Genomic DNA, 14,235 nt, shown 5'->3' with positions numbered 1-14,235 from the left:
ATTTTTAAAATAAATATTTTATTTTAAAAAAATATATTTCATTAAATACATAAATATAGTAATTAGTCAATTATTAAAGTTTTCGACAGTTTGATAACGTGATAATATTGAAATAATAATTTTATTTTTTATTATTTTTAAAAATTACAATTATATTAATTTTTTTATTAATTAAAAAAAAGAGCATCGATTGATGCTCCCAAGGGAGATCGGTGTTTCCTCCCTTGGGAGCACTAACCGGTTTTATTTTTTTTTAAAAATATAATAATAATTTTTAAATTAATAATGAAAAAAAAACATTTTAATCATTTCAGAATATCTGTTAACAGTGTTTGCATTTTTTAGGTAGAGTATTTATTTCAAAAATTAATAAATTTTGTTAAAATTTTGATTAAAATCTAAGAACGTGAGGGTATTTTACACAGGAGTGCAGGAAAAGGAGAAGAAGATTAGATAAAGTAGGTCTTTATCTTAGCTGGATAATTGCACTTTGGTGCTTAATTAACTTCCACAACTACCAATTCGATGTCTTATTCAAGGCTAATGCATAAACATTATAGCCTTTAAAAAAAATTATGCATAAACATTACATTCATTCCAAGCGGTGTACCACCGTCCCATTCATATTTCACAATAGCTGGTAGAAAGAGTGTCCAACAGGGACTTGTTTGCTTCTAACTAGACAATCAATCAAGTCTCAATTTGTTTATTAATAATTATAATACTACTAGTATTATATGTAATAACACAAACTAGCTACCAAGGAAGCAGAAAACTTTTACCCATTTGAACAAAGATATTATTATTTCTATATAGATAACGTAATTGTTTATAAGCTATGATTTGGTAGATTAAATAATTTATCCACAGTAACTGATAATTTGCCATGTCCCTTAATGCATGCCTATTGTTTATATATATGGTGTTATCCTCGTTATAGCATGATGAGTCCTGCATGCATGGCTGGAAGCAAAGCCTAAGTATCAGTAACATGTTTAAACTATGTATGTATTTGGACCGAAATTAATCTACATTATTATTTGTGGTTACTTTTATTTTGAATAGTTGTTCTATCCTTGAGAAATTCTGTTGGAAAATGATTGGAAATTTGAAATCAAATTAATTAGCACTTTGCAGGTCGGCAGATATCAGCAATATTTTTATTCAACCTTTTCCCATAGATTTTATGCGAAAGATTCAAGGTGTTTTAATTATGAGATTTAACATATCTGAAGGACGAGAGTTCTTGGAGATAAATGATTAAGTTTAGAAAGTTAGAACATATCTATTTACTTGAACGATAATGCAAGAATTAATCAATCAGCTTTGTGACCTCTCGTGAGTTCTTGATTCCTTTCAGATTAGACAATACATGACATGGGATCTATTAGATAGTTTGTAATATATAAGTTTAGTGCAAGTCTTATTCAAATGTGATTTTTCATATTAACTCTTAAAATAAAGAGAAGTGTTTTCAACAAACACAACTGTTGAAATACATTGATTAATTATTCAGTGTTTTCAATTGAAACTAGTGGTAGAGTCAGGGTTTGATGTATGGGGGTGAAAACAATATCTATAAAACAGTTATACTAAAAATTTAATATTTGTAGAGGCAATATTATATTTTTTTTAAAAAATGGGGGTAAAACCATAAAATTTTAAAACAAGTAAAGGAAAATTATAAAATTTTAAAACTTTGGGTGAGGGGTGGGACCCCTACTAGCCCCCTTCCCTCAGCTTTTGGTTGAAACATATCATATACAACTTTGAAATACATTAGTTTAGTGTTTATAAAAGAGAACATACTTCCAAAACAGACTTCAACTTTCTATAGAATTCTACAATAGGTTTATTGTATATTGAAGAGTCTTTGTTTATAAATCCCCATAATAGGCAACAACTATTTAAAGAAAGTGTGTTATGGTACACTTCAAGCCTTTTTATTTCTTTTCTTATATTACTTTCCTAACAATTTTAAAGAGTTGTTCTCAATGGAGTCTAATTCAAACTTGAGGTTTCAGATCATGAATCAAGAATTCATCAAATTTGATTGGTTTGATGGAACCAATTTCACTTGCTGGAGGGATAAGATGGTGTTTTTGCTCACAGCTTTAAAAATTTAATATGTTCTAGATCCAAGTCTTACTACACTTCCAGAACCAACTAATAAAGATTCTGATGCAAAAAGGCAAAGAGAAAAAAATATGAAGAAAATGAATTGATATGTCATGGACATATCTTACATACTTTGACAGATTGTCTATATGATCTCTATTCTAATATGAAGACTCCAAAAGATCATTGGAAACTACCAACAAGAACGAAAATGAGGTATTGACAAATTTTTGTCCTTAAAATATTTTGAATTTAAGATTAATGACAATTTGCCTATCATGGATCAAGTGTATGAACTACAAGTTTTAGTTTCAAAACTAAAAGACCCTGAGGTTAAGGTTTCTAATGCAATACAAATAGGTTCAATTCTTTTTAAACTATCCCAATTTTGGAATAATTATAGAAAGAAAGTTTTGCATTCTATTAATTCTTTATCAATAGAACAATTCATGGTTTAGATGTAAATAGCATGCAAAATGTGCACATGATGCACTATTTTAGCCTTTTGATTCTAATGTGAATCATGTAAGTCAGAATTCTAATAATTTTGGAAAAAATCATAACTCTAACAATTCTATGAAATCTAAGTCATTTGCATTGAAAATCAAGATAGGCTTTAAAAAAAATATAAGAAAAATATGCATTATTTCCATTGTGAAAAAAAAAGCCAAATGATCCGTGAGTGTAAATCAAGGAAGGCAGGAAAGAATTTTGACTCTAAAATCTTGAAAAAAAAAATGTAGTAGAAAAGGTTATCAAGGAATTGGTAGCCATGGTTTCTACAATGAAGATTGGAATGGTAACAAAATTGAATATGATTGTTGGTTCTAATAAAAGTAAAGATTGGTGGTTGGATTCTAGTGTTACAATTTATGTATGCAATGATAGAAACTTATTCAAGACTTATATGGAATTTTATAAACTAGACGATATTTTGATAGAAAATCATGTTACAACCAAAGTTGAAGGAAAAAGAAATTGTTAAGTTGAATTTCACTTTTGGACAGAAACTAATATTGCTCAATGAATTCCATGTTTTTGAAATTCAAAAGAATTTAGTTTTTGCTAGTTTGCTTGTAAAGAAAGGATTTAAAGTTGTAATAAAATCTGATAATGTAATAATATCCAAGGATGGCCTATATGTAGGAAAATGATACTTTTATGATGGCATGTACAAGTTTAGCATTCATGAAATAAATATGGTTTCTATTTATACTATTACGAAATATACGAGTATCCTCAAATCAAGGAGAGAATATTTTTTTATGTACTAAAAAAATATCTTGGGGAGAATATTTCTTTATGTAATCTTTTCCTCTTTTCTTTTTACTTTACATGTATTCTAAGAAAGTATAGGGTTAGAATACTTTCTTATTTGCTATTTACTTTACTTGTACACTAAATAAGTTTAGGTTTAGTTTACTATTATAAATAGCCCTCTATGTAGTTTTTTATCTTCATCAAACAATTTAGTTTTTTGCTTAGATCTTAGGTGTTTTCTACATGGCATCAGTGCCTAGTTGTTTTTCCTTATGAAATCTTTTACCAAAACCATGGATAACAAACCACTCCACTATCATTTGGATAATTCTGATAGACAAGGTGATTTGTTGGTATCCATGCACTAAATGGGCTTAACTATTCAACATGGAGGAGAGTTGTTGTCAATGCACTACGATTGCAACACGAACTAATTTTCGTAGATAGAAAATTACCAAAACTAGAAGAAAGAGATCTTAAAAAGGATGATTGACTGACTTGTAATGCTATGGTAATAGCATGGTTGTAAAATTCACTTAATGAAGAGTTACATAATAATGTTGCATATCATAACATTACTTATGTCATTTGGAGAGATTCAAAAGAAAAGTTGTCACAAAGAAGTTGACTTCGAATTCAAGAACTGAAAAGAGAATTAGTCAACACTAGACAAGGTGAATTGACAATCTCAGCTCACTATGCAAAACTGAAAAGACTTTGGGATCGATTTGAAAGTTTTTCCTGGTTTCATGGATAAGGATGTGGGAGTTGTACGTGTGGAGTCTTGGCTAGGGAAAAAGAAAAAGAAAAATTGCATCAGTTTCTAATAGAATTGAATGATTCCTATGCTGTTGTAAGATCGAATATTCTCTATAAAGATCCATTACCATCTTTAACAATTGTCTATTCTAAATTGAGTTTAGAAGAGGTGGACAATTTCCTACAGAGTTTGGATTAATACTTCAAGGCACAGAGGATGCTCTTCGAATTAATTCTATAGCCATGTTTTTGGTGGACATCGCTTTGTTATGGTAGGGATGTAAGTGTAATGAAAAGCTTGAAGGAGTAACCATTAACACTTGGTTGGAGTTCTAGAAAGAGTTTTGAAAATAGTTTTACCTTGAGTACGCAGATGATGAGACATATGGCAAACTTAGGAGGCTTACCCAACAAAGAGAGGTAAGTGAATGTGTTAAGCAATTCTTTTAATTATTGTCACAAATTAACAATCTTGGTGGAAGGGAGGCACTTTTTTCTTTTATGCATAGGCTTTGAAAAGAAAAAACCATGGGCCAAATACATCATGGAGGCTATGACCATGGCAAAATTGTTGGTGGATTTGCACAAGTTTGACAAAAATGGTTTTATTCTCCATGCCTAAGAAAAAGGGCAATGATGGGGAAGAGAAAGATAATGAGTTAAAGGAAGAGGTTGACGAAAAATCGCTTTGTCATTAAACTAAGGCAATCACCAAGTGGAAGAGCAAGGCAAGGAAGGCCCTTAAATGTTTCTTATGTGAGGAACTGCACTTGACAAGGGATTATCTCATGCATAAAAGCTCATAGCCATTATGATGGACAAAGAGGATCCAAGCAATGAAAATGGTACTTAGTGTGTAGAGTGATCGATGAGCAATCACACTAAGGGAGCTTAATGTTGCATAAGGAAAAAGAAAGGACCAGTGCAATGGCAAAAAGTGCCATCATTCATGGTTAAAAAAGCTTAAGAGCACATTAAGATTGGGTAGTGTTGAGTTGCACTTAGGAGAGTAACAAATGATAGCGAAATGTCGTATAGTCTAAGAAAAAATAAGGTTAGTGGTGATGGGACTGTCACAAACAACGGCCATAAAGCTCAAGATATAGGCACAGCAGCTAACCACTCGTGAGAGTAAAGGGTTGAGGTAAAGAAGGATTAGTCTGTAACAAGTGCCCAAGGAGACAATGCATTCCAAAGAAGTGTGCGAAAGCTAAAAGTGTATAAAACGAGGTCATTTGAGGTAAAGATGTTTTGAGAGGATGATCGTAACATAACAGTGTATTTCTCAGCAACAAAAGTGTTGTTGGATTGAGTGGGGGAGGATGTCACGATCCAAGAGTTGATACCAATTTAGGCAGGCTAAGTAGCCCAACAAATAACAATCCAAGTAAGCTAAGCAACACAAATAGGCCAACTACAGAACTAGTTTGGTTATGCAATGTTTTAAAAGATCTGTTCTTTTTTATTACAAAACCTATTCCTCTATTTTGTGATAATAGGTTAGCCATACACATTGCATTTAATCTAGTTTTTCATAAACGAACTAAACATATCAAGCTTGGTTGTCATTTTATCAAAGAACACGTTCAATAGAAGCTCCTAGCTCTCAATTTTGTTGCCTCACATAATTAATTTGTAGATTTGTTAATCAAAGGACTCAGTGCTGAAACACTCAACTTATTGCTAAATTGTATAAGGGTTCACTTTCCATCAACTTGAGGGAGGCACAGGCGGATACCCATAAATATTGATGGCAAGCTTGGTGGAGTCCAAACTTGTCACCCACATCAGCTTGAGGGAGGCTATTACAAACTATATGAGTATCCTCAAATCAAGGATTGAATATTTCATCAAACAATTTAGTTCTTTGCTTAGACCTTAAGTATTTTCTACATATACTATTGAGTCTAATTCTTTATTGTGGCATGCTAAACTAGGACATTTAAATTTTCGTTCCATGAGATTTAAACTTTCATAGGTGATTATTCTAAGTTCACTTATGTCTATTTAATTAAACTAAAAGATGAAGTTTTTCAAAAATTTAAAGAATATAAATTTGTGTAGAAAAAAAAGTAGAAAAATCAAAATTCTAAGAAATAATAAAGGAGAAGAATATTTTCTTACGAAGTTTAATAATTTTTGTGAAGAATATGATTTGATACATAAAAAAAGTGTTCCTTATTCATCACAACAAAATGGATTGATAGAAAGAAAAATAGAACTTTGGTTGCGATGACAAATGCTATGTTATTGAATGCACATCTATCTCATGATTTATGGGGTGAGACTTTATTAATAACATGTTATATATTTAATAAAGTTGCTTCAAGAGCATTAAAATTTCACCTTATGAATTTTGGAATGAAAGAAAACCAAACTTGGAATATTAAGTTTAGGGGTGCTTGGCCTTTTATAAAGTTCCTTAACTATAGAAAAGAAAGCTTGGACTTAGAGCAATGAAAGACAATTTTGTTGGTTATACCCAACATTCTAAAGTATATAGAATTTTAGATATACAATCAAATGTTATTGTAGAGTCTATAAATGTTGAGTTTTTTGAAATAAATTTTGGTATAACTCTAATAATAAATTTGATTGTGAATAAAATGTCTTAATTCTAAGTTGTAACCAAAGTGATATGACTTCTCATGGTACATATAGTATAAGAAAAAGGGATGATACTCAAATTTAGCCTAAAAGAAGTCAAAGAGCTTGAAAAAGAAAGCACTTAGATTTAGATTTCGTTTACTCGCAAGCATTAACATTTCTTGTAGAAAGAAGTAGAACTAAAGTGTATAAAAGATAATATTTTATTAAATGTTGAAGAGGATTAAATAACATTCAAAGAAGCTATGTTTTCAAGGGATGTAACCTTTTAGAAAGAAGCAATAAATGATGAAATGGATTCAATCTTGTCAAACAGAATATGGGTTTTGGTTGATCTTTCTCCTGGATCAAAACTCATAGGTTGTAAATGGGTATTTAGAGAGAAATATCTCACAAATGGTTTAGTGCAAACCTTTAAGGTTAGACTAGTTATTAAGGTTTCACGCAACAAGAAAGCATTGATTCTTTTGATACTTATACTTTAGTAGCAAAAATAACATTCATAAGAGTGCTTTTGGCTTTAGTGTCCATTTATAAATTACATGTACATTAAATGAATGTTAAAACTGCCTTTTTAAATGGAGATCTTAATGAAGAATTATGTATAGAGCAAACGAAAGGTCTTATACTTCCTGGAATCGAGAGGAAGATTTATAAACTAATCAAATCTCTTTATGGGCTAAAACAAGCTCTAAAGCAATGGCATGAAAAGATTGATAATTCTATACTTTCAAAAGGATTTGTACATAATAATGCAGTCAAATGCATTTACTTTAAATTTACAAAAGACTATATGGATAATACCAATATGCTTGGAATTGTTGAGACCAAGAAATATTTGACTTTAGTTTTCAAAATGAAAATTTCAATGAAGTTGATACAATCTTGGAAATTAAATTCAAAAGAGATAAAAATGTAATATCATTGAATCAATCACATTACATAAAGAAAATTATTCACAAATTTAGTCATTTGGAAATCAAAAAATTTAATACTCCTTATAATTCTAGTATAAAATTGATTTAGAATTGTAAAAGAGTTATGACACAATTAGAATATGCAAGTGTTATAGGCAACATAATGTATGTTGCACATTGTACCAAACCGGATATAACCTTTGCTGTTTGTAAATTTTCAAGGTCTACAAGTAAACCTAACAAAAATCATTAGAAAGCTATTATTCGAGTACTTGGATATTTAAAGAAAATAAAAAATTTGAAAATTTGTTACGGTGGTTTTCTTAGTACTTTAGAAAGATTTTCTAATGCTAGTTGGATAACTAGTATTAATGATAATAAATCAACATTAGGATGGATTGTTACTTTAAGAGGTGGTGCTATTAGTTGGGTATCAAAGAAGTAGACTTGTATTACGTATTCCACAATAAAATCTAAATTTTTAGCATTAGTAGCTGCTACAAAAGAAGTGGAACGGTTGAAAAATTTGTTATTAGATATAAAGTTGTGGCCGCAATCGACGCTGGCCATTCCCATATATTGTGATAGTGAGGCTAGAATGTGTGTTGCCCATAATAACATTTATAATCAAAAGTCTAAACACATAAGTTTACGACATGCCTACCTTAGAGAATTAATAACAAATGGTGTTATAATAATAGTTTATGTTAATTTTTACAAAACTTTGGCTAATCCACTTATCAAAGCATTGCCAAGAGAGGCTGTAAAATCAACATCTAGTGGAATGAGGATTAACCCTTGACTTAAATGCGCTAGTAATGGAAACCATACTTTGAGTTAGCAAAACTAACAACAAAAGTTCAATGGGTAATAACAAGTTACTATATGTTGTTTTTTATGCATTGAATTTTAATTTTAAATATCTTTATTATAGAATATTCAATGTGACTATTTCAAGGAAAGGATGAGCAAAAAGCTCTTAATGAAATGTTAAATGCCTGTAGTAATAGGGGCATAATGACAAATTCTACCTATATAAATATTAAAATGGTGCTATTTCAAATAAGAATTAAAAGGGTTTACTCTTCTAAATATTCATGAAATCAGGATTAACACAAAGCCATATATGTGCTAAAATAGTTGGTAGAATCTTAAAACGATTAAATAATGTTATATGTGTGATATTTTCAATTATGACATAAGGAGTTATGGTTCAATTTCTGTAATACCAAGAACTTTGTCTTAACTTTAAAATTTCTATACTAATAGAAAGTTCAAATCTTCAAGATATTTTCTATTATGTATGGAATTATTAATATTACAAACTAGTAGGGGATTATTAGATAGTTTGTAATATTTGGGTTTATTGGAATTTTTATTCAGATGCGATTGCTCACATTAAGACATAACCCTCAAAATAAAAAGAATTGTTTTCAACAAACACAACTGTTGAAATACACTAATTAATTGTTCAGTATTTTCAACAGACACAACTTTAGAACACTAGTTTAGTGTTTATAAAAGAGAACATACTTTCAAAACAAATTTCAACTTTCTATAGAATTCTGCAATAGGCTTGTTGTATCTTGGAGAGTTCTTATTTACAAATTCCTATAATAAGCAACAACTTTTTTAAAAAAATGTGTCATAGTACACCTCAAATCTTCTTATTTCTTTTTTTTTTTTATGTTACTTTTCTAACAAGGTCATATGTAGGTGACAACTACTTATCGAATTCCAATCAATTTCCAGGAAATTCATTACACGATTCCTGGTAATAATGAAAGATTAGAAGACCAAAAGGTCAATTTCAAATGTCTCACTTTCTTAGGCTGAACTTTTGATTATTTAGCCTCAGATTGTTTTCTTCTTCTACAATGATAATGGGGGTCTTTATCCCATCCAACACTTCACCAAGAAATTCCCCTTCTCCGACTTTGAACTTTGAACATTACAAAAAGAAGCTTCTCCTTGATTGTCTAGGACAAAAAAGTTTCGTCCAATTGCTTGGATATTGGCACACCCATTATTCACTGTCTCTTGTCTCTTTATGGAAACAAAATAGTCTTGAGGAGAAAAAAAAAAATTGCAGGGCTTAAGTTTTTTCTTAGCTGATTTCAACAGCAAAACAAGTCCACGGTATACTTTTATAGTACGTTTATGTACCAGTGGAGCCGAAAAGTTAAGATGCTCATTTTGGATCTCTTTTCATACTTGGAGGACCAGATTTATGGTCAGAGTTGATACAAGCAAGTTGGCATGTTGGATACATGGTGAGAAATTTAAAGTGTAAAAGCTGATAATGAGAGGTATAGAGCTAGCTGAGCCAATATTCATCATGCGTCGAGCAAGATATTATTAATGTGATGGACGTATATTGACGCACGCCTAACAAGCAAATATCATGCCGAATATTATTACAATTCCTTAGCTGGGGACATCGCTCACTGTTTCTTAGCTAAGAGATCGAGAGATATGTGGTTCTCATTCAGGGACGTGGAGCTATTTTTGATCAGATATATATGCATGGAAAATTAGTTATGAGAAGAGCGTATGAGATTAAAATATGAAAAAGTAAATTATTTCATTGAAGTAGCACATGATAGATATTATGGTATACGTAGCATATTTAAAAAAAAATCATTTTAAAATATGAATTTCGAATTTTTCTTTCTTAGAAACGTACTTATAAATTCGTATATGTTATAACTTAGAACAATTTAAGCTTGAGCTAGCGTTTATATAATAACTAATTATGTGGCACATTGACGAGGCAGCTACAGAAGACTTAATTAATTGTATCATAGTCTGACTGCGTTAGCAATTGAATTTGGCATAATAGCTCGCTCATTTACAACTTTTTCATGTACCAACAAGCTACCTATCAATTAGCATTAATTGATTATATATGGTACCACCAAATGCATTTAAAAAATTTAAAATAAAATAGAAGCTTTATTTACAATTTTTGGATGTATTCGAGTTGGCTATGCAGCAATACTTAATATTATAGCACCGACATGTAATAATTATACTATGAAAATATATGTTTGAACATATGAAATTTAGATGTTAAAGTTATTAATTGAACTTTACAAAAAAGAAAGTTTTTAATTAAAAATTGTTACAAAGATATACACCCTGCCTATATTGCTTAATAATAACAGAATCGTCTGGAAGCTACTGTATATTAATTTAACCCACAAATGAAGATTTTTATAAGCTTAAATAGAGTACTAGTCAGTAGAGTTTGCTTGACTAAGATCTCGAGAATATGCTAATAAATTATATCTTGTCTTACTCACGATCCATAAGCTTTGTTTAATTCATTTAAGCTACATGATCTGATTCAAATCTCAAATTACTGTGTGGCTTAATTCTTAAACCTCATTGATGGAACCAATATGATAATTAGTGGCAGATTCTGTATTATCTTACAGGAGACCTAAACACGCAATCAGTGGCAAACACATGGAAGTTGTCTGTTTGTCTTATTTGAGCAATCAAATAAAAAAACAAAAACCAAAGAGTTAAGCATCAATGCCTGTGAAAATGGTTAATCTAATTAATGAGATCGATGATTTAAGTCAACTCATAAACAGCATGTTCTACCGTAAACAAAAAGAGTTGAAACAAATTTTAAGATACACGCATTTCGAGTTTTCGACTTTAATTGCTAATGTGAAAATTAGCAGTAAAACAGCATATCTACCTTCCCATTGCCTTTGACATAAAGAATATTTCTTCAACACCCCCTTTCCCATCCCTGAGTAAATTGGAAAAACCTTTGATTATTATATCCATAACTCTTGTTTTATCAGATTAAGTTGCAGAGAAAGATAAGAGTTGCATTCATTGATCATTGTTATTTGACGGAAATTAGTGGCGCAAACGATGAACTCTGCCTTTGCAGATGGGGCCTGGAAGACTCTGTAAAATAGAGTTCTAATAATATTCCTGAATCCTGACTGGTGTCATTTCTGAGTATATAGCACGCTTAAAATACACAGTGCGTGCCTTTGATTTGAAGCAACTTGTTCCAAACTACATAAACTATATACATGCCGCATACCAAACACAAAATACAAACAAAGTTATAAATACTTGTTGAATCCTGCCTGAACTGAAGAAATTATTATAAAAGCCAATGATCACACCACATGATGAAATTCATAATCTCAGGAGATCCATTAAACAATGTCTTGATTAATTGGTGGTTGAAATGGTGGTCACAGTATACAGAAGGAGAATTACAGAATTTCAACTTGCACCAACAACTTGCCAACTTGCTATCTGTCTGAAAAAAGAGTGGAGTCTGCAACCAAACCATCTTGTCCATCTCAAGCTGATTAACATATTTTAGAGTAAATGTGGTCTTGTAGTTGGAGAATGGAGACAATTAAAAAGGAAAAAAGAAAGTCACAACGATTCTCTGAGAGAAATATGGCGGAAGAGTCGTCCACACAGGATCGAGCCTGCTGTAGTGTAGTGCAGTCATCTTCTTGAAAGTGAAATCGGTGCCCACGCCATGATAGCTTGCTTTATTCTTTTATCTGATAAGGTTTTCAAACCTTGCAAGAAACAAATAAGCAATCCTTTTCATGGGGGTATCTTATGTTTACGGAACTCCGTGCTGACTTCAACAATCCATGAAGAATATTGGATTGCATCAAATAAATAAAAACAAGATTGGTTTTATGTGTATTGGTGCAACAAGATTCGTCAGGTTGTTTTCTTGATGATTATTGTTAACAGTGAAGAATTGCAAAATATCCTAGAATGGTTTCGCCACCCAAATAACTATATCGTTTTCATGGGTTCAATCGACGGATGGGAATTTCTGAAGATTGGACAAGACGAAAGAGCTACTTAACGTGATAATGCTGTATCAAAAAGATGGTTAATGATCTTTAAATGAGTCAGCCAAAGGAAAAAGAAACAAACAAAAATAATCAAAATCATATGCGTTTGGAAATGGGGTAATGAAAACTGTTTGGCCTCTTCACAAGTCAGCATCATATACAGTACATATATTTATGAAACATGCCTAGGAAGAAATGGTGTCAAATTGACAGGAATTATACAAACCGTAATATCTCTTTAGCTAGCACAGTACCTTAGATTTGTGCTAGTCTAATATCATCAGCTAGCACAAAAGGAAAGAGTTGCAAACTGGAGCAGTAAGCAATGAGTGGGGCTCTATTTGATACAATTCCGCACGGTTTCCTTAAATGCTTGTCAATATTAAAAATGGAATTGATCTGAGTTGAATTTAGAGTATTTGGATCATTTGATTCTTATATTTTATGTTTAAATACAAATTTTAATTTATACTTTTAAATTTAGAAATTAAATAAGTTTTATTTTATAAAAACTAAAAATTATTATAAAATTAATAAAGATACAAGTTTTGAATAATTTCGATTTTTCATTTTACAAACTGAAAATCGAACCAAACAGAGACGTTTCTAATATTCAATCTGAATAAAAAAGAATGGAATCGAGCACTACGATTGGAATCGATTTTCGAAAATTTTTTTTTCAAACACGACAGCGTATTTGCAAAACATTCATCAAAGAAATGGGCCTGATTTCTTGTTGTAAAAGACTTAATTAAATTGAAGGACTTCAAAACAGAAATGGGTTGACAACATTTGTCAACAGGCCCAAATGCAGGATGATTGGTTCAGGTCACGTTCTGACCTCCAGCTCCCAGTTCATACAAATTTTCCCAGGGTATGGTCTGCTAAAGACTTTACAAGCCCAGCATCAAGTTGATGCTGGACATGATTCCATTACAAATTGTGATATATTTGTGTTAATTTTTTTATCATTATAAATTAATTGAAAATTTACGTATGTATTTAATTATTGTTGCTATTTTAAGAGTTTTAATCAGTAAATGTTATCACTGTAGGAGGAGATTACTTTTGTTAATTAGATAGAACAGCACTCACATGTTTAAACTTACCATATTTCAACTATACTATCTCAAGTCGTTACATTTTTTTTCTTTTTGAACATAAAATAAAAAAAATTACTGAAGAAAAGGAAAATAAACAAAATATATATATATGGGAGAAAAGGCCAAGTGAATGACTCAAGTAACCAATTATCTCGTCCAAGGGTCGAAGAAGCCCGTATAGCTCAGTGGTAGAGCGTCAGTCTTGTAAACTGAAGGTCCGTAGTTCGATCCTGCGTGGGGGCAGAAATTCGTTTTGCAACTGCTACATCAAATTTACATTTCACTTGGGGCAGCTAGGCCCACGATACCCTTAGACTCAACCCCAATGGCATTTTAGTCCTTTTCCTCAAATATAGGGTTTCCAGTGCCAAACCACGGCTATAAAATTCCACCCTTTGGTAGATCGGAGCACATCGCCGCCGAGAAACGCCCTCTTTCAAAAAATCTTTTCCCATCTATTTCTTCTATAAACTTGCTTACTATCTTTAAATTTTTTTGGGGGAAAAAGCCTTTCATTTAATTCAATCGCTTTTGATAGGCGTTGCGTTCTTCATTGGCTTTTTACAGAATCCGGAAGGGCGCGTCAACGAAAGCGTAAATCACCTTCAA

The 14,235-nt window shown here is 31.2% G+C and overlaps 1 non-coding gene across 1 annotated transcript; it reads left to right on the top strand.

Annotated features, from left to right (window-relative positions):
• TRNAT-UGU lies at positions 13,798-13,869 on the top strand. Its single transcript has one exon. It is a non-coding gene; the product is annotated as a tRNA-Thr (tRNA).

This window comes from Theobroma cacao, chromosome 2 (assembly GCF_000208745.1).
Source record: "Theobroma cacao cultivar B97-61/B2 chromosome 2, Criollo_cocoa_genome_V2, whole genome shotgun sequence".
Classification (NCBI taxonomy): Eukaryota; Viridiplantae; Streptophyta; class Magnoliopsida; order Malvales; family Malvaceae; genus Theobroma; species Theobroma cacao.
This window is presented reverse-complemented; position numbering and strand designations above follow the sequence as displayed.